The sequence below is a fragment of the Somniosus microcephalus genome, chromosome 27 (assembly GCF_052327205.1).
Source record: "Somniosus microcephalus isolate GS21.2 chromosome 27, FLI_Smic_1.0, whole genome shotgun sequence".
Classification (NCBI taxonomy): domain Eukaryota; kingdom Metazoa; phylum Chordata; class Chondrichthyes; order Squaliformes; family Somniosidae; genus Somniosus; species Somniosus microcephalus.
Window position 1 is genome coordinate 5,153,347 of NC_141013.1, and position 26,634 is coordinate 5,179,980.

At 45.4% G+C, this 26,634-nt stretch overlaps 1 protein-coding gene and 1 non-coding gene across 3 annotated transcripts in view; both read left to right on the forward strand.

Moving 5' to 3' along the window:
• Positions 1–26,634, forward strand: part of morf4l1 (mortality factor 4 like 1) — a 215,451-nt gene that overhangs the window by 65,117 nt on the left and 123,700 nt on the right. Inside the window, exon 15 of one of the 2 annotated variants that reach the window (XR_015073770.1) lies at positions 1,010–2,654. The exons of the other annotated variant lie outside the window; for it this stretch is intronic. The gene's annotated coding sequence lies outside the window, so the exon portion shown is untranslated. Of the gene's footprint in view, positions 1–1,009; positions 2,655–26,634 lie in introns of those variants that run through there. 2 annotated transcript variants of the gene reach the window in all.
• Positions 15,529–15,643, forward strand: LOC147099910 (U5 spliceosomal RNA). Its single transcript, XR_015073868.1, has one exon. It is a non-coding gene; the product is annotated as a U5 spliceosomal RNA (small nuclear RNA).

The window sequence follows — 26,634 nt, forward strand, 5'->3', positions numbered from 1 at the left end:
TACAATATACATCAATAACTTGGATGAAGGGACCGAGTGTAATGTAGCCAAGTTTGCGGATGATACAAAGATGGGTGGGAAAGCAAGTTATGCAGAGGACTCAAAGAATCTGCAAAGGGATATAGACAGGCTAAGTGAGTGGGCAAACATTTCGCAGATGGAGTATAATGTGGGAAAGTGCGAGGTTATACACTTTGGCAAGAAAAATAAAAACAGATTATTATTTAAATGGAGAGAGATTACAAAATGCTACAGTTCAGAGGGACCTGGGGGTCCTTGTGCATGAAACAAAAGGTTAGCATGCAGGTACAGCAAGTAATCAAAAAGGCAAATGGAATGTTGGCCTTTATTTCAAGGGGGTTGGAGTATACAAACAGGGAAGTCCTGCTACAACTGTACAAGATATTGGTGAGACCACACCTTGAGTACTGTGTACAGTTTTGGCCTTATTTAAGGAAGGATATACTTGCATTGGAGGCAGTTCAGAGACGATTCACTAGGTTAATTCCAGAGATGAGGGGTTTGACTTATGAAGAAAGGTTGAGCAGGTTGGGCCTATACTCATTGGAATTTAGAAGAATGAGAGATGATCTTATTGAAACGTATAAGATACTGAGTGGGCTCGACAAGGTAGATGCAGAGAGGATGTTTCCCCTCGTGGGGAAATCTAGAACTCGGGGGCACAGTTTTAGAGTAAAGGGTCGCCCTTTTAGAACTGAGATGAGGAGGAATTTCTTCTCTGAGGGTCATAAATCTGTGGAATTCTCTGCCCCAGAGAGCCGTGGAGGCTGGGTCATTAAATACATTTAAAGTGGAGATAGATAGATTGTTGCAAGATAAGGGAGTGAAGGGTTATGGGGAGCGGGCGGGGAAGTGGCTTTGAGCCCAAGATCAGCTATGATCTTATTGAATGGTGGAGCAGGCTCGAGGGGCTGAGTGGCCTATTTCTGCTCCTATTTCTTATGTTCTTAAATACATCTTCGTTAATTTGTTCCTTTCTCCATGACAGCATTTTCAGCAAAGACCAACCACTGGATGTTCGAAGGTCGTGTATGTAAACAAAAGAAAGAAAGAAAGAACGTGCATTTCTATAGCACCCTTCACGACCTCAGGATGTCCTAAAGCGCTTTGCAGCTAACTAAGTACTTTTGAAGTGTTGTAATGTAGGAAACGCGGCAGCCAATTTGATCATTTGTGTTTTTTTTTAAGTGATGTTGATTGAGGGATAAATATTGGCCAGGACTCCAGGGAGAACTCCCCTGCTCTTCTTCGAAATAGTGCCATAGAATCTTTTACACCCACCTGAGAGAGCAGACGGGGCCTTGGTTTAACATCTCACCTGAAAGATGGCACCTTCGACAGTGCAGCACTCCCTCAGCACTGCACTGGGAGTGTCAGCCTGGTTTTTGGTGCTCTGGTCTCTGGAGTGGGAATTGAACCCACAACCTTCTGACTCAGGCGAGAGTGTTACCAACTCTCAGCTGCCACACGTGAGCATATAATCTAGGCTGACACTTCAGTGCTGTACTGAGGGAGTAACAGATCCAATGACACTATTGAAAGAAGAGCAGGGGAGTTTTCCTCCGTGTCCTGATCAATATTTATCGCTCACCAAACATCACTAAAAACAGATTACAGGAAACTTGGTATCCGGCACCGACGGGACCGGGATGGTGCCGGTTGATTAAAAATTCCGGATGACGGAGAGGGTTATCTACCGAGGCTGTTTTTAACAAACAAAAATAAAAAAATCAAGAAATGTGCAGTATACAGTAATTGGGTACTCACCTACAGAATGTTGTGTTAAATGGATGGTGGAAGATGCTTGATTAAGTACAGTGCTGCCAGTTGAGGGTATTCATAACTTTTTAATTACGTAACAGTAAAAAACTTATACAGTAATTGACTATACAGTACTGTAGTTGACTGTACACTTATTCCAAGTCCTTTTTGGACCAACTTTTGGGAATTCCATAATGCAAGATGGGGGAGATAATTCACGATAAAGATGGAGAGACACACAGAAAAATGGCGGATCGGACAAGACTACTGGCAGCGCGGGAGAGTAAGACCCCTGTTATTGAGGTGTTCGGACTTCCGACAGCGCCAAGAAGCCGAGTAGTGGCAGTTTGGAGAACTACCCCCACTGACTAACTCGGCCACTGCGGGAGACTCGGACTCTGCAACATTGCCGGTTATTGAGGTGTTGTTTTCGGAGTGTGAATTTTGCCGGTTAATAGAGAATTCCGTTTAAACGAGTGTTTCCTGTACATGGTCATTTATCCTCTTGATCTGCATATTTCCGGCACTTGCTCCTGTATCCAATGGGAATGCAGCGGCAGGCTCAGATTTGTGGTCTTGTGTATCGTGATGTGTGTATATAAGGTTTGGGGGGGTGGGGGGAGAAAAGAGGAGGAGGAAGAATCCTTTAGTACTCTATGTCAAAATTACAAGTCCTTTATGCTAAGGGGAAAATCAAATTCTGCTTTACTCAGTTGGTGCAGGTGGGGGTGGAAGAAACAGCGGTGGAATTGTCCTGTGTGGAAAGGATGAAGTTAGTTTGTGACGCCTTCAAATCACTGTAAAGATGGGCGCTTATTCAATTATTAAACAATTATTAAATATAATAAACTGCTTGGCATTAAACCCAACAACTACAGTGAAACCTGTATAATCTGACACTTAGAAGTGAGACCGAAACCGTGGACATTCGCAAACTCTGAACTACGGACAGCGTTCAATGCACCGAGCCCTTTTACAACTTCAAGCACAGGGCACACAGGTCAGCGCGAGGCAGCCACGGGTTTTGTGGAATGGGGAGCTCTTTACCCAGCCTGCATTGCAGCAGAGAAAGCGCTCTGACTCTGGGATTGGATGCTTCCGCGGCTCTATCCCCTATTGGGGGGGGGGCAATAAATGGTGAATTTCCCTCCTACACCTTGTCGTGATTGCTTCAAAAGCCATCTTGGCAGAGGCTCGGCTGCTAATCGCCTCTCTGATTACTTGGCTGGGGGATGGTGCATAGCATAAGGCGATGAAAAAGGATGGGAAAGAAATGAAAATGGAGTTGTCGTTCCCCATCAACTTTTCTCACTTGTTCTGAAGCTGCTGGCCAGCTGCTCCTTGTTAGGTTGCCCAAATGGCCATTCCTCCTGTGACCTCTTGAGTGGGGGCAGGCTACTCGTTCATGCTGCGCTTCATAACCAACCACCCTCGCCCGACTTCCGCACACAACTTTCTAGTAGGAGTGCCTGGATAATGATCATCTTCTTGGGCAGTCCCTCGGAACCGAGGATGACTTGCTTCCACATTAAAAATGAGTTCTCAGGTGACTGATGAGTCCAATGCAGGACCTACAGTCTCTGTCACAGGCGGGGCAGATGGTGGTTGAAGGGGCAGGTGGGTGGGGTGCTTGGGTTGATGTGCACTCCTTGTGCTGCCTGCGCTTGGCTTCCGCTCGCTCCCGGCGAAGAGATTCCTGGTTGGGATTTCTGACCGGTTTTCCCACTGGTGTCAGCCGTGGCTCAGTGGGCTGCACTCTAGCCTCTAAGTCAGAAGGTTGTGGGTTCAAGCCCCCACTCCACAGACTTGAATCTAGGCCGACACTCCCAGTGCAGTGCTGAGGGAGTGCTGCACTGTCGGAGATGCCGTCTTTCAGATGAGACGTTAAACTGAGTACCCTCTCAGGTGGACGTAAAAGATCCCATGGCACTATATTGAAGAGCAGGGGAGTTCCTGGCCAATATTTATCCCTCAACCACCATCACAAAAACAGATTATTTGATCATTATCACATTGCTGTTTGTGGGAGCTTGCTGTGCGCAAATTGGCTGCTGCATTTCCTACCTTACAATAGCAACTGCACTTCAAAAAATAAAGTACCTCATTGGCTGTAAAGTGCTTTGGGACGTCCTGAGGTTGTGAACGGTGCTATATAAATGCAAGTCCTTCATCTTCCGTTGCTGGTATCAGTTGCAGCTCCCTTCATGCTACTTCCATCCATTTAGCACAGACCAGGGATTAAACCTTTGCAGTACATTTCCTAATCGAAAAACAGAATTCTTTTTGGAACAATTTTTGGCAGCAATAGTTCAGAGCTGTTTTTAATGCAGAGTGATTGTTCCATTTCACGTGCATCTTCTCTAAATGGGGAAAACTATTAAAATAATTGAAATTGATTTAGCAGGCAATTTCAGAAGGCACTGCAGACAAGAAACTCTCTTCAAAATCAATGTTGTTCACACTAACAGGAATACAGATCAATGCACTTTACAAGGTCAGGCCCAAGACTGCATGCAAATGAGGATTGCTCAAGCCTCCCAAACATCAACCAATAATGGGCGGGTTCAACCACTCAGCTGATCTATCGGAACGTTTCCAGCTTCTATCCTTCGTCTTTGATGAAGTCGCTAATCTCACCTAGATAGGAGGAAAGGGCCCGGAGTTCTTCTGGTTTAGGGGGAGGAGAGTTGGCCAGGCTTCCTGCTCGTTTCTACTATCCAATGGCTTCTCCAGCCTAACAACCCTCCGAGATCTCTGCGCTCCTCCAATTCTGGCCTCTTGGGCATCCCTGATTTTAATCACTCCTTCATTAGTGGCCGTACCTTCTATTGCCTGGGCCCTAAGCTCTGGAATTCCCTTCCTAAATCTCTCCGCCTCTCTCTAAGATGCTCCTTAAAACTTACTGCTTTGACCAATCTTTTGGTCACCTTTTCTTAATATCTCATGTGGTTCGGCGTCAAATTTTGTTTGATAACCACTCCTGTGAAGTGCTTTGGGTCATTTTACTACATTAAAGGTGCTTTATGAAAGTATGCACATCAGTTGAGAACGTATTTGGCCCAAGTTATGATTGTGAAACTGGCCCCATTGTCATGGCCAGTGACTGATGGTGACGGAATATGTCAAATCTTGTTTTTGCTCTGGGGATTCCGGGATGCTCACCATTCCTTTGCCTTGTCATTCCACAACCTGTTCATTTTCCGTGATAACTGTAACTGGCAGATTTGCTTATAATCGGGGCCATGTTTGATCCCCAGGATTTTTATGGGTTTTTTTTCTTGGAGTGTGTGATTCCATCCCATTTTTCCATAGTGGTATTACCTAACGTTAGCAAAGAGGTTTTTGTACTCTAATGTTAATCAGGTGTATGGTGACTGAATCAGTCGCAGTCTGTTTCTATTGTGTGGGATTTGAGTGTTTTGGGGGTGGATTAATGGTCACCCCTCTTGTTTCTGTGATCGTAGTACAAGACCCAACAACACTGGAGGGGGGGGAGGGGGAGGATGATTGGGGATTAGGATTTTTTAAAATCAGCAAGCTCCCTTTATAGAACAGTCAGTCTGTCAGAGTCCACTGGCATCTCATGCTAAAAGCAAACACTAATTTACGTTAATTAGGGCCTTAACTCAACAGGTTGTCAATTAATGCTCGACTCACCGGGCTGTAATTGGTTGACTGCGAAAACCCAGAGGATAGTGGTACAGGGATTATCGTCAGCCTGGGAGACTGTTACCAGTTGGGCCCCACAGGCACCTGTTTCGGGATCTCTTTTGTTTAATATCTTCATAAATGATCTGGAACTAGGAGTCACAAGCACAGTGGCTAAATTTGCAGATAATGTAAAGCGAATGAAGGTGGTCGACACCAAAGCTGAACAGGTCTCGGCCATGGCTCTGTGGGTAACTCACTCGCCTCTGAGTCGGAAGGTTGTGGGTTTAAGTCCCGCTCCAGGGACTTGAGCACAAAATCCAGGCCGACCCGCCCAGTGCAGCACGTGATGAGATGTTAAACCGAGGCTCCGGCTGCCTTCTCGGGTGGACATAAAAGATCCCACAGCCCTATTTATTGGACAGGCTGGGGTTGTTTTCTTTGGAACAGAGGAGGCTGAAGGAAGATTTAATTGAGGTGTATAAAATTATGCGGGGACTAGATGGAGTGGATAGGAAGGACCTATTTCCCTTAGCAGTGAGGTCAATACCAGAGGGCATAGATTTAAAGTAATTGGTAGAAGGATAAGAGGGGGTCTGGGATGCACTGCCTGAAGGGGTGGTAGAGGCAGAAATCAGCATCGCATTTAAAAAGTACTTGGATGTGCATTTGACGTGCCGTAACCTGCAAGGCTACGGACCAAGAGCTGGAAAGTGGGATCAGGCTGGATCGCTCTTTTTTGACTGGCATGGACATGATGGGCCGAATGGCCTCTTTCTGTGCCGTAAATTTCTATGATAAGCTACAAGTGGATTTGAATATACTTGGCAGACAGGTGTCAGGTGAAATTCAATAGGGAGAAATGCAAAGTGCTTCACATCTGGACAAAAAATCCAGGAAGGGACTATTACTTAAATGGCAAGAAAACAATGCATGGAAAATGAAAGATCTGAGGAGTCCTGATTGACAATAAATTTAAACTATTGCAACAATGCTTGGTGGCAGTGAGTGAAGCAAATCAGATGTTGGGAGGTATTAAAAAGTCAATACTGAGCTGAAATAGTGAAGTAATCCTGTCACTTTATAAATCATTGGTGCGACCACACTTAGTATACCATGTACAGTTCTGGTCACCACAGTCCTAAAAGAATATTGCAGCTATTAATAGGATACAGAAGAGAACAACCAGAATGATTGAGGGGATGGAGGGATTGGATTATGAGGAATGATTATGCAAATTGGGCATTTTCTCACTGGAAATGAGAAGGTTGAGTGGTGATGTGATATGATTGCTGTTTTTAGGATTCTAAAGGAACTAGATAATGTCGACCATGACGAGCTGTTTCAACGTGTCCAGAACAGTAGAACCAGAGGACACAGACGGGGGAGATATGCAAAACTAATCTGCGGAAACAGTATATCAGGGAGCGAATGATCAATCTACGGAACAGGCTCCCTAGGGAGTCGGAAGCAGTTAATGTTGATTCATTCAAATTCAAATTGGATATATTTCATTCAGAAAATAACATTTTGGGACACAGTATATGAGTAATTTGAGAGGTGACGTGTGGGGAGTGCAACGTGCTCGGGAGGAACAGGTGACTTTGGACCTCTGATTCCCAAAGCTCTCCCCCACTGGGGGTTTTCCTCACCTCATGTCTGGGTCTGTTGTAGACTCATTGATTGAGATTGATCGCTGTGATTGGTCCAGTTAAGTTTCTGGTCAATGGTGACCCCCCAGGATGTTCATGGTGGGGGATTCGGCGATGGTAATGCCGTTGAATGTCAAGGAGCAGTGGTTAGACTCTCGCTTGTTGGAGCAAATGTTACCTGCCACTTAGCAGCCCAAGCCTGAATGTTGTCCAGGTCTTGTTGCATGCAGGCATAGACTGCTTCATTATCTGAAGAGTTGCGAATGGCACTGAACACTGTGCCGTCATCAGCAAACATCCCCACTTCTGACCTTATGTTGGAGGGAAGGTCATTGATGAAGCAGCTGAAGATGGTTGGGCCTAGGACACTGCCCTGAGGAACTCCTGCAGCGATGTCCTGGGGCTGAGATGATTGACCTCCAACCACCACAACCATCTTCCTTTGTGCTAGGTATGACTCCAGCCAGTGGAGAGTTTTCCCCCCCCGATTCCCATTGACTTCAGTTTTACTAGGGCTCCTTGATGCCACACTCGGTCAAATGCTGCCTTGATATCAAGGGCAGTCACTCACCTCACCTCTGGAATTCAGCTCCTTTGTCCACGTTTGGTCCAAAGCTGTAATGAGGTCGGGAGCCGAGTGGTCCTGGCGGCACCCAAACTGAGCATCAGTGAGCAGGTTATTGGTGAGTAAGTGCCACTTGACAGCTCTGTCGACGACACCTTCCATCACTTTGCTGATGATTGAGAGTAGACTGATGGGGCGGTAATTGGCTGGATTCTGTCTGCCACTGCATGGCCTGATGTCGCTGCATGTTACTTTCCTCTCGCATCTACTGGCAAACGCCGAATGTCCTGTAAACTGATGCAAACCTCCAGAAGGTAATCGAAAATCCATACTTTAAACAATGATACACAAGGCGTCTTTCTCAAGCACCTCTGCCTCTTTTTGCAGCAGGTACCGTACAAGGCACCAATTGTCAGTGGGGAAAGATGCATCACGCGTGAAATTAGACATCACAGACAGGGGGCAGCAAATCACACAGCAAGTACTCAACGTCTGCTTTAAACACCAGTGGGGTGAAAGTGTACTAAGAACAGAAAAAATAGGAGCAGGAGTCCGCCATACGGCCCTGTATCATTGGAGTACAAACACATTGAAATTTGACTGTTAATAATATATTGACCCTAAAATAGAGGAATGATTTCAATTGATTGTGTTAAGGATTCAGTAAATAAATTGTGCATGCTCTGATTTTACTCAGAAGAGGTTAATTTATCTCTGCTATTTTTAGTGCCCCAATTACAATGGGTTAAATTCCTGTCTATGCCATTTTAACAGACTCCTTAACTCACTTATTTTGAATAGGTTAATGACTGCTGTAAAATAGCGCAGACAACAACTTAATGCGAACGTGTTAACTAGTGCGCTAAAATAGTGTGCAGAGGAAGTTAATCCCACATGTTTAGGTAAAACTTTCTTGTGTGTTATCTGCGGTGGCTAACCTGTTTAAAATAAATGACTTAACCAGTGCAGACTTAACCAGTGCACAATGAGAGGAATTAAAGCCCCTCCATGTTAGGGGTATGCAAACTTGGCAATCCGGCCCTCACAGCCGGTTAGCTCAGTTCGATTTGCTCCCATATTTCTTACACTTTGGTTGGTCCAGTATGAATTTTGTGGAAGTTTGGAAAGGGCTGTTCTTAAAGCTTTTGACTCATTGGTGGATACATCCTAAATCAAAACACCAAGATCTGTTAATATCAGCCACTGGGGAGCTCTGCAGATTAATGGAAACACGGATTTAAACATTGGACGCGGCCCCCCAAGGCTGAATAGTACACAGACCCCTGAAAACAAAATGCTGCAACATGTAGTATGAGAAAACAACAAAGAAATACCCAGATACAAAGAGAGTAATGACAAGGTTGTGATTTATTCAAGGCGCTCAGGTGGTTTACATATAGAGAAGTGCATACCTGGGAGGGATTACAAGGTTGGAGTCTGATCAAGGGGTTCCAACTACAGGAATAGTTTAGACAGTGAGAGATTTGGCACTAGTTAAGAGGAGCAGGGGAGTTCTCCTGGTGCCTTGGCCAACATGTATCCCTCAACTAACATCACTGAAACAGATTAATTGGTAATCTATCTCATTGCTGTTTGTGGGAGCTTGCTGTGCGCAAATTGGCTGCCGCGATTCCTACATTACAACATTAACCACACGTCAAAAGGTTCTCCATTGGCTGTGAAGCACTTTGAGACGTCCCAAGGTGGTGAGAGGTTCTGTATAAATGCAATTCTTTATATCATATCCACTACCAACGTCATTACTTCCACCTCTGCTGATTTGTTTGCCTGTGCCCTTATCTTACCTCAACTGACAGCCCCCCCCTCCTCCCTCCCCCCTCCCCAACCCTAAGCTACTCCTTCCTTTCCTTGAGACTCACTTTTCCCCCAAAGTCCCCCTTTGCTGGCTCTGTTGGCTGGCTTTCCTAAGACGCAGTTTGCAATGTAACACCCCCTTAGCTACTTTCAGATATCAGCTGCAGGTTTTTATGTACAAGCTGCCCTTCTTTACTTTGTCTGTGGTGAAACATAAGAACATGAGAATTAGGAGCAGGAGTGGGCATCCGGCCCCTCGAGCCTGCCCCGCCATTCAATATCATGGCTGATCTTCAACCCTGATTCCTGTACTGTCCAAAAATCTATCGCTCTCAGTCTCGACGGAGCATCCACAGCCCCCTGGGGTAGAGAATTTCAACGGTTCACGACCCTCTGAGCGAAGAAATTTTTCCTCATCTCTGTCCTAAATGGCCGATCCCTTATCCTTAGACTGTGACCCCTGGTTCAAGACACTCCAGCCAGGGGAAAACAGCCTCTCGGCATCTACTCTGTCAAGCCCCCTTAAGAATTTTATACATTTCAATGAGATCACCTCTCGTTCTTCTAAACTCCAAAGAATAGAGACCGATTCTACTCAATCTCTCCTCGGGTCAACCCTCTCAACCCAGAAATCAATCTCGTGAACCTCCAAAGCAAATATATCCTTCCTTCGGTAAGGAGATTGAAGAAAGAAGTATTATTGGCCAAAACATTCTCATTTTAATTAACAATTCGAGAGACATATCCTCTCCTCGTGAAACTCATGAAAGGCTTATTCACTGAGCTAAAACAGACTTTCGTGACCGGTGGGCGCCGCGGGGACTGGAGTGCGTAATCGATCTAAGAGGCCAAATTTTAATTTGATTAATCGGGTTATTTAAAGGGTTTATTTGTTTAAGGGTTTATTTTTTTTTTTGGGGTTCAACAAAAGAGGTGAGCTAAAACAGATAATATAAACAGCTATACTAATTAGATGTAATTTGTATATGCAAATTAGGCTGATTAGCTAATAGAATTCTCTCTAATTGTAAATTATATTGAATCTTTGGGTACGTGCTATTAGGGACAATATATTAATTGATTATGCTAATTAGAAATAAATTACAAATGCAAATAGAGTTGATTACAAAGCAGGCTGTCTCTCCCATAACTCAAGTTGTGACAGGCACAGGAAAGCTTGACAACAACCTTGCATTAGGGAATAGGAAATTGTGATCAATCATTTTGTTCCCTGTATAAATTCCAGCTTTTAGATTGAATGCACCTTTCACATATCACTGTCAATGGCAGAATTCTCGTTTAAAGTGACCCTGGTCTTTACGGAAATGTGGCTGGCAGTGTTTTTGTCTGCTAGTTACACAGGATCAGGAGGAGGCCATTTAGCCCCTCGAGCCTTCAGTTAGATCATGGCAGATCTGTACCTCAACCCATTTACCCGCATTTGCTCAGTATCCCTTGGTGCCAAAGATTCAATTGACCGCCAGCATCCACAGCCTTTTGGGGGAGAGTGTTCCAGATTTCCACCACCCTTTGTGTGAAGAAGTGCTTCCTGACATCACCCCTGAATGACCTGGCTCTAATTTTAAGGTTGTGTCCCCTTGTTCTTGATTCCCACCAGAGGAAATGGTTTCTCTCTATCTACCCTATCGTATCTTTTTAACATTTTAAACACCTTGATCATATCACCCCCTCAATCTTCTATACTCAAGGGAACACAAGCCAGGTTTATGCAACCTACCCTCGTAATTTAACCCTCTAAGCCCTGGTATTCTGGTGAATCTGCGCTGCACCCCCTCCAAGGCCAGTGGATCCTTCCTGAGGTGTGGGGCCCTGAACTAAACGCGGTCACTCCAGGTGGGGTGTTTGTAAAACACTTAACCCTGTGTCGTAAATTGAGTTGGAATACATAACGGCATCGTGAAGCCACCATTGTGTGACTATGCACATTTCTACAAAGACCAGCAGTGCCTTTTTCCAGTGTGCTTTTCAAGTGTCAGTCGTGGCTCAGTGGGCAGCACTCTTGACTCTGAGTCAGAAGGTCATGAGTTCCAGTCCCACTCCAGAGATTTGAGCACATAATCCAGGCTGACACTCCCAGGGCAATACTGAGGGAGTGCTGCACTGTCGGAGGTGCCGTCTTTTAGATAAGACGTTAAACCGTCTGCCCTCTCGGGTGGACGTAAAAGATCCCGCGGCACTATTTCGAAGAAGAGCAGGGGAGTTCTCCCCGCTGTCCTGGGGCCAATATTTATCCCTCAACCAGCATCACTAAAAACAGATGATCTGGTCATTATCACATTGCTGATTGTGGGCGCTTGTGCGCAAATTGGCAAGTTTCCTACATTACAACATCATTCTTCTTGTGTAAAACTTTTGATCACTTGATTGAGGAACTGAAGGGCTGTTAGAATCTGTAAAACAACTCCAGCAAGGCTGTGCTTTCAGGAATGGGATGGGAAAAATTTGAACAGTGAGAGGGAGCATCATATCCTGTATCCTTTATTTATTACACCCTGTCCCTGAAGCAGAACAGTTTTCATTATTCCCATTTTGTTAGTTCAATGCTGCGATTAGCTTCTTAAGAATGACTAATCTTCTGTTTAACATTCAGGAGGCTGGAAGCTGACTTCATGCTGACTGAGTTTAATTATAGTGTGTCTCTACACTGAAGTTTCAATAACCTTGACTGGGTTTTGCAAAATGCGGTACTGATGTGTTAATATTGTAAAAAAGCTCAGATATGTCTGTGGAGCCAAGGTGAGGCTTAATTACTGCACTGCAGACTTAAATCTTATGTCAGGAATGAGCGCTGCAGTAATTGTACCCATGTGGCACCCTTCAGTTGAGTACAGTAATTACGTGTCACACTCGACTGTAGAGGTGCTTCTGAAATGTTTTAGAATAGCAATTTACTGGCAGTAGGCATTGTGCAATTTGCTGAGTCCAAAACCAGGCAAGAAGTGAAACATGGGGTATTGCAGGGAGTGAGACCTGGGGTATCGCAGGGAGTGAGACCCGGGGTATCGCAGGGAGTGAGACCCGGGATGCCTCGGAGTGAGACCCGGGGTATCGCAGGGAGTGAGACCCGGGGTATCGCAGGGAGTGAGACCCGGGGTATCGCAGGGAGTGAGACCCGGGGTATCGCAGGGAGTGAGACCCGGGGTATCTCGGAGTGAGACCCGGGGTATCTCGGAGTGAGACCCGGGGTATCGCAGGGAGTGAGACCCGGGGTATCGCAGGGAGTGAGACCCGGGGTATCGCAGGGAGTGAGACCCGGGGTATCGCAGGGAGTGAGACCCGGGGTATCGCAGGGAGTGAGGCCCGGGGTATCGCAGGGAGTGAGACCCGGGGTATCTCGGAGTGAGACCCGGGGTATCGCAGGGAGTGAGACCCGGGGTATCGCAGGGAGTGAGACCCGGGGTATCGCAGGGAGTGAGACCCGGGGTATCGCAGGGAGTGAGACCCGGGGTATCGCAGGGAGTGAGACCCGGGGTATCGCAGGGAGTGAGACCCGGGGTATCTCGGAGTGAGACCCGGGGTATCTCGGAGTGAGACCCGGGGTATCGCAGGGAGTGAGACCCGGGGTATCGCAGGGAGTGAGACCCGGGGTATCGCAGGGAGTGAGACCCGGGGTATCGCAGGGAGTGAGACCCGGGGTATCGCAGGGAGTGAGACTCGGGGTATCTCGGAGTGAGACCCGGGGTATCGCAGGGAGTGAGACCCGGGGTATCGCAGAGAGTGAGACCCGGGGTATCGCAGGGGGTGAGCTTACTCGGTGCTGGGGGTCAATTGAAATTTGCAAGACTGAAGTCGATAGATTGTTGTTGGGTGAGGGTATCCAGGGATATGGAGCAAAGGCAGGTAGATGGAGTTGAGGTGCAGATCAGCCGTGATCTAATTGAATGGCAGAACAGGCCCAAGGGGCTGAATGGCCTCCTCCTGCTCCTATATTCCTTGCCACTGACCACACACCTGTAAACCTTTCAGCAGGACTCATTGATCGGAAACAGTCACTATAGCTGATTTTATATTCACTCTCCCTCGCCCAGGGTGCTCAGACCAATTGTACCACCCACCTTACCACCACCCTCGCTAAAATCAACTAACTCTTCACTCGGAGGGTGGTGAATCTTTGGAATTCTCTGCCCCAGAGGGCTGTGGATGCTCAGTCGTTGAGTATATTCAAGACTGAGATCGATAGATTTTTGGACTCTAGGGGAATCAAGGGATATGGGGATCGGGCGGGAAAGTGGAGTTGAGGTCGAAGATCAGCCATGATTTTATTGAATGGCAGAGCAGGTTCGAAGGGCTGCTCCTAGTTCTTATGTTCTTAACTTGGAGTTAACATTCACTACACAACTATTTGTGTGAGGTGCGTGTACATTTTATCACTACTGTTAGAGCAAAGAATCACAGATGTAAATCATCACTACCCAAGTAGTAAATCAGCAATTAAACCAATAATTTAGGTCAGAACAGACTTTACTTAAACCTCCTAATAATCTGGATTTTGCATTTTTTTTTAAAGTGCTTAATGTGTGTGTAATTAAGGCTTGTTTGAAGTAAGATTTCATTCCTCTCTTGTCAATTCTCAGGCACGAATCTGTCTTTCAACTCCCATGTGTGACACTGCTGCAATTTATAAAAACTATTGTGATTTATGGAAATGGCTCCATTTACAAAGGAGTTATAGAATTTGTTTAGCAAAGAGTGATTATTACAATCTAGCCACAATGATCAAAGGATATAATGCAGTGCACTTGAAAGGTTAGTAATAAATAGTTAGTTCATTGATAGTAATTGTATTCAACTGTTTTTGATGAAGTACCTGAGACAAGGCTAGCTGTCTTCTCTGTGTACATAATAAAGAGCTGAGCACACACAGGGTGAAGTGTATTCGCTGGAATGGTTGGCCGAGTGAGGGGGTAGGGTGAAGTACTGGTGGATACAGGTCGATGGTGATGAACTGAGAGAACCACACAACAAACGTGTTGGTACAAATACATATTTTTCCTGCAGCACATTGGTTCCAATTCATACAATTACATCGAGTGTACAGCACAGAAACCGGCCTGGTCCGTACCAGTGTTTATGCTCCACACGAGCCTCCTCCCACCCCTACTTCATCTCACTCCATCAGCATAACCCTTGATTCCTTTCTCTCTCGTGTTTTTTTTAATTTGCTTATGGGATGTGGGCGTCGCTGGCAAGGCCAGCATTTATTGCCCATCCCTAATTGCCCTTGAGAAGGTGGTGGTGAGCCACCCTCTTGAACCGCTGCAGTCCGTGTGGTGAAGGTGCTCTGACAGTGCTGTTAGGGAGGGAGTTCCAGGATTTTGACCCAGCGACGATGAAGGATTGGTGATATATTTCCAAGTCAGGATGGTGTGTGACTTGGAGGGGAACTTGGTGGTGTTCCCATGCACCTGCTGCCCTTGACCTTCTAGGGGGTAGAGGCCGCGGGTTTGGGAGGTGCTGCCGAAGAAACCTTGGCGAGTTGCTGCAGTGCATCTTGTAGATGGTACACACTGCAGCCACGGTACGCCGGTGGTGGAGGGAGTGAATGTTTAAGGTGGTGAATGGGGTGACAATCAAGCGGCTGCTTTGTCCTGGATGGTGTCGAGCTTCGTGAGTGTTGTTGGAGCTGCACTCATCCAGGTTTATCCAGGTTCACCTTAAATGCATCTGTACTATTCACCTCAACCACTCCCTGTGGCAGCGAGTTCCCGTTCTCACCACTTTCTGGGTAAAGAAGTTTCTCCTGAAATCCTTATTAGATTTATTAGTGACTATTTTAAGAATCGAACCTGTTGCAGTAAGACCAGCCCACGTGCAGCTCAGAGCTCATTTACATACCCATAATGCTGTGCATAGTTCTTGGCCAAAAAAAAAAGCAAAATAATCTTCCTTGTCTTGACAGTGGTTTTCACAGAGGGTGAAGATTTAAGTTACTTTTCCTGATCTGCGGTGAGATGATTTCTCTGGATATCAGTTCCAACAGCTCAGTACAACCTTAAAGAGGCGTGTCACTGCCTGGGTGTGAGGAGCTGAGTCTAGTCATTCAATACACTCTGGTTTCTCTTCAGATCGTATAAATCTTTCGCCTTTTACTAAAGATTTCCGTGGAGAGGAGCATTCAGAGTTTGAAGTAATTTTTTGAGGCCCTGCTTTTTGTGGGGCTGTCTAAATGCTGAAAGAATGATAATAATCAACTTTATTGTCATTGTTAGTGCACAGGAGCTTGCGGCTCCCGAGAGTGTACATTTAGATTAAGACATTTAAACATTCAACATACATTTGGCTTGTAATACATTAATTAACATATAAATAAACATAACCATAATAAAGTGCATTGGCAGATGTGCAGGCTTTAGAGTTTATTTGTGGAGTTCAGTAGGATGACAGCCCTGGGAAAGAAGCTGTTCCTAAATCTGGTCGTTCGGGTGCGAATGCATCTGTAGCGTCTCCCAGATGGCAGGAGGGCAAACAGACTGTGGCTGGGGTGGGTAGGGTCTTTGATGATGGACCGTGACCTCCGTAAACAGCGTTTCTGGTATATGTGCTCTATGGTCGGTAGCCGGGTGCCGGTAATGCGTTGGGCAGTTTTGACTACCCGCTGCAGGGCTTTCCGGTCATAGTAGCTACAGCTGCCATACCATACTGTGATACAGTTCGTCAGGATGCTCTCTATTCTGCAGCGGTAAAAGTTAGAGAGGATCAGGGGTGACAGGTTACATCCCTTCAGCCTCTTTAGGAAATATAGGCACTGCTGGGCCTTCTTCACCAGAGAGGAGGTATTGAGGGACCAGGAGAGGTCTTCCGTGATGTGGACTCCGAGGAACTTAAAGCTGTCCACCCTTTCCACCACAGCCCCATTGATGTGGATGGGGGTGTGACTTCCGCTTTTAGACTTCCTGAAGTCCACAATGATTTCTTTGGTTTTCTTGATGTTAAGGGCCAGGTTGTTATCGGCGCACCACTTCACGAGATGCTGGACCTCCTCCCTGTAGGCTGACTCATTGTTGTTGGTGATCTGGCCTACTACCGTGGTATCATCCACAAACTTGATGGTGTTGGAACCATGAACAGCCACCATGTTCAGTTCTTCAATATGCAAATTGGTAAATTCAGTTGAGTTTTTTGTTTTAGCTTGTTTGTACTGAGGTAGCTACTGGTTTACTCAGTGTTAGGGTTGCATATAGAATTACATAAAATTTACAACAATAGGTTTGTGCCAGTGTGTAGTACCGAAGGAGACCATTTAGCCCATTGTACCTATGCCGGCTCTTTGGCAGCACTATTCAATTAGTCCCATTCCGCTGCTCTTTCCCCATAGCCCTGTAATTTTTGTCTCTAAATATTTATCCAGTTATCTTTTGAAAGTTACTATTGAATCTGCTTTGCCTAGTTTGTGCTGAGTTAGTCCAATGCAGCTTATTTATTATGAGTTAGTGTTTTGTTAAGGGAGGTAACAAGGAGGGTAGTGTGTTTGATGTAGTCTATGGATTTTAGCAAGGCTTTTGATAAGGTCCCAAATGGCAGACTGGTCACGAAAGTAAAAGCCCATGGGATCCAAGGCAAAGTGGCAAGTTGGATCCAAAATTGGCTCAGAGGCAGGAAACAAAGGGTAATGGTCGAAGGGTATTTTTGTGACTGGAAGGCTGTTTCCAGTGGGGATCCGCAGGGCTCAGTACTGGGTCCTTTGCTCTTTGTGGCATATACCAATGATTTGGACTTCAATGTAGGAAGTATGGACTGGTCTGGTGGGCAGAACGGTGGCAAATGGAATTCAATCTGGAGAAGTGTAAGGTAATGCATGTGGGGAGGGCTAACAAGGCAAGGGAATACACTATAAATGGTAGGACACTGAGAAGTGCAGAAGATCAGAGGGACCTTGGAGTGCATGTCCACAGATCCCTGAAGGTAGCAGGTGTAATGATATCAGCAAATAGTGATGTTATTTGCCTGTTTGATTATCATGTCTTACCAGCATATTTGCCTGATTGATTACTTATCCCTGACCAGCAGAGGGCATGTGACAGAGACAAGCAGTTTAGTTTTAGTTTCGTTTTAGATGGCTTTCTAGCATGGTGTCTCCTGTAAGGCTGTTAACCAGAGTTGAACAAACTTTAGATAAAAAGACATTCTCTTTCATAAATGTCTCGTCATTGAACCCACAAAGAAATCAATACACGGTGTCAGAACAGGGATTGAAAGAGATGAAGAGGAAAAATCTGAAGTTAAATCAGCTCTCCACATATTAGCAAGCCAAAAGAGAACATCGTTACTTACCATTAGAGAATAGCTAACAAAGTAAAAAAATGGAAGGTTTACACCCACCGGCGAAGCTTCAGTTGACAGGTAATGTGGCTGAAAATTGGAGGAGATTCAAACAACGTGTAGAGTTGTATTTAGCGGCAATCGGAGCTGACGAGAAAAGTGATAAAATGAAATCGTCAATGTTCTTACATGTCGTGGGTGATGAAGCGCTGGAGGTGTATAATAACTTCACATTCGCTGCTGATGGATACAAAATGAAGCTAGATAAAATAATGGAACAGTTTGAGGCCTACTGCATACCTAAACATAACGTGACGTTTGAGAGGCACAGATTTTTCACATGTGTACAGAAAACAGGTGAGACTATTGATCAGTATGTGACTGAACTGAGAAACCGAAGCAAAACATGTGAATTTGGGGACTGACAGACTCGCTGATAAAAGACAGACTGGTGTGTGGTATTCCAGATAATGGTCTAAGGGAAAGACTGCTAAGAGAGCAAAATCTAGACCTGGGAAAAGCCATAGCACTATGTAGGGCTACAGAGACTGTGAAGTTGCAGGCAAAGGAGCTGTTCAGTGACAGTAGCTGCAACGTGGATGCAGTGAGAAAGAACGGATACAAACCATTTAACAAAAAGAGCGCCAATGTGAAAAAAGAGGCGTGGCCAGCGAACAAAAATGAAAGGGGCAATCGAAAGCCATGTAGTCGATGCGGTACACAGCATACACCAAGAAAGTGTCCAGCATATGGTAAAACATGCAATAGTTGCAACAAAAACAACCATTATGCCCGTTGCTGCAAGAACCAAGCGCAACAAAGCAAGGTCCATGCAGTAGATGAAAGCGAGATAGAGGAGTTCAATGTAGATGTTGTGTCTGAAAACAAAGAAGAAAAAAGAGACTGGATGTTGACACTAAAAGTGAATGACATACACATTCCATTTAAATTGGATACTGGAGCACAAGTTAATGTGATATCAGAGACTGATTTTAAGAAAATTAGACCCAGACCAAAGATACATGGAATAAAAGTGAAAGTGACAGGATACTCAGGTACTGATATACCAGTGAAAGGAAGATGCATTGTCAAAGTGACACACAAGGACAGAGAGCACACGCTAGCATTAATCGTGGTGCCAAAGGATGTGCAGGCCATACTAGGTTTAATAGCCTGTGAGAGACTGAACCTGGTAAAGAGAGTCCTCGTTGTGGAAAGCGAAGGAGAGACAGTCTATGATGAACTCATGAAAGAGTACAACGACCTATTTAAGGGTCTAGGCTGCCTTCCAGGAGAACACACGATCAGGGTAGATAAAAGTATGCCAACGGTCATACATCCATGCAGAAAAGTTCCGTTTGCTCTTCAAAAGCAACTTAAGGCAGAGTTGGACAGGATGGAAAGCCTGAACGTGATTCAGAAGATAGATGAGCCAACTGAGTGGGTGAGTTCCCTCGTCGTTGTGGACAAAAAGAATGGAAAGCTCAGAATTTGCCTGGATCCAAGAGATCTAAACAGAGCAATAAAGAGAGAGCACTTCAAGCTTCCTACACGTGAGGAAATCATGTCACAGTTTGCAAATGCAAAGTATTTCAGCAAGTTAGATGCATCATCAGGATTTTGGCAGATGAAATTGGACAACGCAAGTTCAAGACTGTGCACGTTCAACGGTCCATTTGGCAGATACAGATTCCTAAGGTTACCATTTGGCATTGCCTCAGCTCCTGAAGTGTATCACAAAACTATCCATATGATCTATGAGCACCTGGAGGGAGTTGATACATCAATGGATGACATCATAGTATGGGGAACCACGAGAACTGAGCATGATGAGAGACTGAAAAAAGTGCTGGAAGCAACAAGGAAAACAAACCTGAAGCTGAATAGAGCGAAATGCCAGCTCGGGGTGACAGAACTGACATTCGTGGGAGATATCCTTAGCAGTGAGGGCATCAGACCAGATCCCAGAAAGGTGTCCGCCATTGAGAATATGCCAAAGCCACAATGCAAAAAGGACGTGCAGAGGTTTAATGGAATGATCAACTACATGGGTAAATTCATATCCAACCTCTCAGAAAAGATGGCGCCACTGAGAAGACTAACTGAAAAGAACATAGAATGGGAATGGAATCATGAGCATGAGAAGTCATGGAGCAATCTAAAGAAACTGCTCACAGAGGAACCAGTTCTGAGGTTTTATGACCCAGCGAGACCCATCAAGATATCATCAGATGCATCACAGAGTGGGCTCGGTGCCATTCTTCTGCAAAAATATGACTACTGGCAACCTATTGCATATGCATCGTGCTCAATGACAGACGCGGAGACGCGATATGCTCAAATAGAAAAGGAGCTGCTCAGCATCACATACGCCTGTGAAAGATTTCACCAGTTTGTGGCAGGACAAGCAATCAGTGTAGAGACTGACCATAAGCCCTTGATTGCATTGTTCCAAAAGCCACTAAATAGCTGTCCGCTTAGAATACAAAGAATGATGATCAGGCTGCAACGCTATACACTGAATGTTGCGTACACACCGGGTAAGCTGATGTATACAGCAGACACGTTGTCCAGAGCTGTTGACCCAAGTGAGCCCGCAAACACCAAAATGGATGAAAAAGTGAACGCCTACGTGGACATGATCACAAGTGCACTGCCCATAGCAGATGCAAAAATGGAGCTCATAAAGACTGAGACAAACAAAGATGAAACAATGAGACGACTGAGGAAAAGCATCTTGGATGGATGGCCCAACATGAAGCAAGACTGCTCACCTGACATGGCAGAGTACTGGAACTGCAGGGCGGAACTATCACTGGTCGAAGACATCATCTACAAAGGAAGTAAAATAGTTATCCCAAAGAGTCTGAGAAAAGAGATGCTAAAAAGGATCCATGGAGGACATCTGGGAATCGAAAAGTGTAAGAAAAGAGCACGAGAGGTGATGTACTGGCCACGAATCAACCAAGATGTGACAAATGAGGTATCAAACTGCACAATATGCCTGAAATATCAAGCAAGCAATCCGGTAGAACCACTAAAGCCACACCCAGCGCCAGACAGACCTTACCAGAAGGTAGGCGCTGACCTATTCGTATGTCAAGGGAAGGACTATCTTGTAGTCACAGACTATTACTCCCTGTATCCAGAGGTTTGTAGACTGTACACCACCACTGCAGATGCTGTGATAACATGTATGAAAGCCATATTCTCCAGACATGGCGTGGCAAGCGAGGTCTTCACAGACAACGGACCCCAGTTTTACAATGCAAGTTTCCGACACTTTGCCATAGAGTGGGACTTTGTCCACACAACGTCAAGTCCTCACTTTCCACAGTCCAATGGACTAGTGGAAAAATCGGTCCAGACAGTGAAAAGACTGATGTACAAGGCAAAAGACAGTGGAACTGACTTCTACCAGAGCATGCTTGTATACCGCACAACGCCGCTCGAGTGTGGTATGTCACCAGCCCAACTCCTGATGGGACGTCGGCTAAGGTCAAACCTACCCATCCCGGAGAACCTCCTGAAAACAAAAGAGGGGGAGAAAGTGAGGAAGTTCAAAGAACAACAGAAAGAAAAGCAAAAGTACTACTATGACAGAGGAACACAAAACCTACCTGAACTCCACACTGGTGACCAAGTAAGGTTCAAAGACAAAACAAACATATGGACTCAGAAGGGAACTGTCCTGAGTGAAGTTCAACCAAGATCATACACCATTCAGACAGATGAGGGTGCTGTTCTGAGAAGAAATCGTCGAGATCTTCTCATGGGACCAGCCACAGCAAGTCATAAGACTGATACTGTTGAACAACCTGATCACACAGCAGGTCAAGAGGCTGATACTGTTGAACAACCTGATCACACAGCTGAGAACACATCATCTGAGGCAACAACTCAGATTCAAGGACAATCAATCAGAAAATCCTCAAGACGCGTGAAGCCTCCTGAGAGACTCATTGAGCAAATTTAAGGACTATTGTTATAGAAGGAAGTAATGTTATCTTATTCGTTCTTCAAGCTCTAGTGTATTTACATATTTCATGTGAACACACAAAGCAAGGTTAAAAAACCTTGATCATGATAATGATAATGTAAGTTCATTAAGTGTTACAGTTAAAATGCAGAGTAATACAAAGAAAACATGTTGTTAGTTAAAAGTACAATACTTTTGTTTTAAGAAAGGGAGATGTAATGATATCAGCAAATAGTGATGTTATTTGCCTGTTTGATTATCATGTCTTACCAGCATATTTGCCTGATTGATTACTTATGCCTGACCAGCAGAGGGCATGTGACAGAGACAAGCAGTTTAGTTTTAGTTTCGTTTTAGATGGATTTCTAGCATGGTGTCTCCTGTAAGGCTGTTAACCAGAGTTGAACAAACTTTAGATAAAAAGACATTCTCTTTCATAAATGTCTCGTCATTGAACCCACAAAGAAATCAATACAGCAGGACAGGTAGATAAGGTGGTTAAGAAGGCATACGGGATACTTGCCTTTATTAGCCGAGGCATAGAGTACAAGAGCAGAGAGGTTATGCTTGAACTGTATAAAACACTAGTTAGGCCGCAGCTAGAGTACTGCGTACAGTTCTGGTCACCACATTACAGGAAGGATGTGATTGCACTAGAGGGGGCGCAGAGGAGATTTATGAGGATGTTGCCTGGACTGGGGAATTTTAGCTATGAAGAAAGATTGGATAGGCTGGGGTTGTTTTCTTTGGAACAGAGAAGGCTGAGGGGAGACAATATTGAGGTGTATAAAATTATGAAGGGCCTAGATAGAGTGGATAGGAAGGACCTATTTCCTTTAGCAGAAGGGTCAATAACCAGGGGGCATAGATTTAAAGTAATTGGTAGAAGGATTAGAGGGGAGTCGAGAACTTTTTTCACCCAGAGGGTGGTGGGGGTCTGGAACTCACGGCCTGAAAGGGTGGTAGAGGCAGAAACCCTCATTACATTTAAAAAGTACTTGGATATGCACTTGAAGTGCTGCAACCTACAGGGCTACGGACCGAGAGCTGGAAAGTGGGATCAGGCTGGAGAGCTCTTTATCGGCCGGCACAGACAAGATGGGCCAAATGGCCTCTTTCCGTGCTGTAAATGTCTATGATTCTGGCACACAGTATTTACAGCACAGAAAAAAGCCATTTGGCCCCACAGGTCTGTGCCGGTGCTTATGCTCCACACAAGCCTCCTCCCACCCCTCTTCATCTCACCCCATCAGCATATCCTTCTATTCCTTTCGCCCTCATGTACTTATCTAGCTTCCCCTTAAACACATCTATGCTAGTCACCTCAACTACTCCTTGCAGTAGGATGATGCTTCATAGAATGGTACAGCACAGAGCGAGGCCATTTGGCCCATCGTGCCTGTGCCAGCTCTTTGGCAGAGCTGTGCAACTAGTCTCACTTGCCTGCTCTGTCCCCATAGCCCTGTAAAAAAAAAATACTTCAAGTATTTATCCAATTTTCTTTTGAAAGTTATGATCGAACCTGCTTCCTCTGCCCTTTCAGGCAGTGCATTCCAGATCACAACAACTCGCTGTGTAAAAAATATCTCTCTTCATCTCCTCCTCCGGTTCTTTCACCAATCACCTTCAATCTGTGTCCTCTGGTTACCGACCCTCCTGCCAATGGAAACAGTTTCCACTTATTTACTCTATCAAAACTGTTCATGATTTTCAACACCTCTAACCACTCTATGGGTAAAGAAGTTTCTCCTGAATTCCCTATTGTATTTATTAGTGACTATCTTATATTTACAACCCCTAGTTTTGGTCTCCCTCACAAGTGGAGACATCTTCTCTGCGTCTATCCTATCAATCCCCTTCATAATTTTAAAGACCTCTATTAGGTCACCCCTCAACCTGCTCTTTTCTAGAGTAAAGCGCCCCAGCCTGTTTAATCTTTCCTGATTGTTATAGCCTCTCAATTCTGGTATCATCCTTGTTAAGGCCAGAGGGTTGTAAACAATGTTCCTGTTAAACTGAGCGGCCGCGCAGTGGTCTGGCGGTCCCATGCAGGCTGCTCACCGGCTTTTACATGGGAAAAACTGCGCATGTGTGAAACTTTGAATGGGCCGCGCAACCAGTTAAAGGGCCCACGCATCAAAAAAAAAGAGGGAACGTTGGTTGTAAAGCCCTGGCTGGCCTCCCACATTCTACACTCCGTAAACTTGAGGTCATCCAAAACTCGGCTGCCCGTGTCCTAACTCGCACCAAGTCCCGTTCACCCATCACCCCTGTGTTCACTGACCTACATTGGCTCCCGGTTAAGCAACGCCTCGATTTCAAAATTCTCATCCTTGTTTTCAAATCCCTCCATGGCCTCAGCCCTCTCTATCTCTGTAATCTCCTCCAGCCCTACAACCCCCCCCCCCCCCGAGATATCTGCGCTCCTCTAATTTTGCCCTTTTGAGCATCCCTGATTATAATCGCTCGACCATTGGTGGCCGTGCCTTCTGTTGCCTGGGCCCTAAGCTCTGGAATTCCCTGCCTAAACCTCTCTGCCTCGCTACCTCTCCTCCTTTAAGACGCTCCTTAAAACCTACCTCTTTGACCTGCCCTAATTTCTCCTTATGTGGCTCGGTGTCAAATTTTTTGCCTTGTATTACACCAATGAAGCGCCTTGGGACGTTTTACTACGTTAAAGGCGCTATATAAATACAAGTTGTTGGTGTAAAGTGCCCCGTAGAAATTGTTACGAAGATCCTTGCAGGTTTCCCTGTTGACGTACAGAGGATAAGTATTTTAGAAGTGTCCTTGACTGATAAATGTTGAAATTAGTTGATAGAATAATTAAGAGATAGTTTTATGGATCTCTGCAATTCTGTAGTGCAGTCAGGGTGTTGGCAAATTTTCAGCTCAGTACTTCCCTGATAAACAGTTGAGAAGAGGCGCATGTTGTAGTGATTGAAAATAATGCAGTGGTAACATGGCAGCAGGTATCACTGGAACAGAAGAGCCGAGGACTGAAGGTATCACTTCAGGTAAAAGAAAATGGTAGAATACACGACAATGCTGCTGACTCCCCAGCTGTTACAGTTACAGAGAATTACATGGAGTTTACAGCACAGAAACAGGCCATTCGGCCCAGCAGATCTGTGGCAGTGTTTGTGCTCCACACGACAAGGCACAACTTGAAGTAAAAGCAGAAAATGGTCGAAATACACGCCAAGTCATTGAACATCTGCAGAAAAGAAAGGCAGGGTCACACTTCAGACACAGGCCCCTGTGATTTTTCTCCGGGGTTTTTGCTCCCAGCCGTGTCCTGGTGATTAATCTTCAATTCCTGGAGACTCCAGGGCCAATCCTGGAGGGTTGGCAACCCTACTTATACATTTGAAGTATTTTGGTTTGTTTCACTCATGAAAGGTTTAAACGCCTCCTTCAATTCTTGCTTTGGGTCATTCCGAAACAAGTTAGAAACATAGAAAACCAGGAGCAGGAGTCGGCCATTCGGCCCTTCGAGCCTGCTGTGCCATTCAATATGATCGTGGCTGATCCTCTATCTCAATACCATATTCCTGCTCTCTCCCCATTACCCCTTGATGCCTTTTGTGTCTAGAAATCTATCCATCTCCTTCTTAAATATGTTCAGTGACTTGGCCTCCACAGCCTTCAGTGGTAGAGAATTCCACAGGTTCACCACTCTCTGAGTGAAGAAATTTCTCCTCATCTCAGTCCTAAATGTCCTACCCCATATCCTGAGACTGTGACCCCTCGTTCTAGACCCCCCAGCCAGGGGAAACATCCTCCCTGCATCCAGTCTGTCTAGCCCTGTCAGAATTTTATACGTTTCAATGAGATCCCCTCTCATTCTTCTAAACTCTAGTGAATACAGGTCTAGTCGACCCAATCTCTCCTCATACGACAGGCCTGCCATCCCAGGAATCAGTCTGGTGAACCTTCGCTGCACTCCCTCTATGGCAAGTTTATCCTTTCTTTGGTAAGGAGACCAAAACTGCACACAGTACTCCAGGTGCGGTCTCACCAGGGCTCTGTACAACTGTAGTAAGACATCCTTGCTCCTGTACTCAAATCCTCTTGCAATGAAGGCCAACATACCATTTGCCTTCCTAACTGCTTGCTGCACCTGCATGTTTGCTTTCAGTGACTGGTGTACAAGGACACCCAGGTCCCTTTGTACATCAGCATTTCCCAATCTATCACCATTTAAATAATACGCTGCCTTTCTGTTTTTCCTACCGAAGTGGATAACTTCACATTTATCCACGTTATACTGCATCTGCCATGTATTTGCCCACTCACTCAACTTGTCTAAATCGCCTTGAAGCCTCTTTGCATCCTCTTCACAACTCAGAACCCCACCTAGTTTCGTGTCGTCAGCAAACTTGGAAATATTCCCTCATCCAAATCATTGCTATATATTGTGAGTAGCTGGGGCTATAAATGAAAGAGCAATACCGATATTTTATGGATCAAGAGTTAAAATTAACAGCATGGATACATCAACAAGTCTCGTTCTCTGGTCAAACATACATTTCAGCATAAAAATGTGAAGGCAGTGAAATAGACACTAGATTTTGAAGTGGATCCTCAATTGCCTCCTTTCCATGCAAACTCTACCACCTAGAAGGACAAGGACAGCAGGCGCATGGGAACACCACCATCTCCAAGCTCCCCTCCAGGTCACACACCATCCTGACTTGGAAATCTATCGGCCGTTCCTTCATCGTCGCTGGGCCAAAATCCAGGAACTCCCTCCCTAACAGCACTGTGGGAGCACCTTCACCACACGGACTGCAGCAGTTCAAGAGGGCGGCTCACCGCCACATTCTCGAGGGCAACTAGGAATGGGTAATAAATGCCGACCTTGCCAGCGACGCCCACATCCGGTGAATGAATAAATAAAAAGGCCGGGC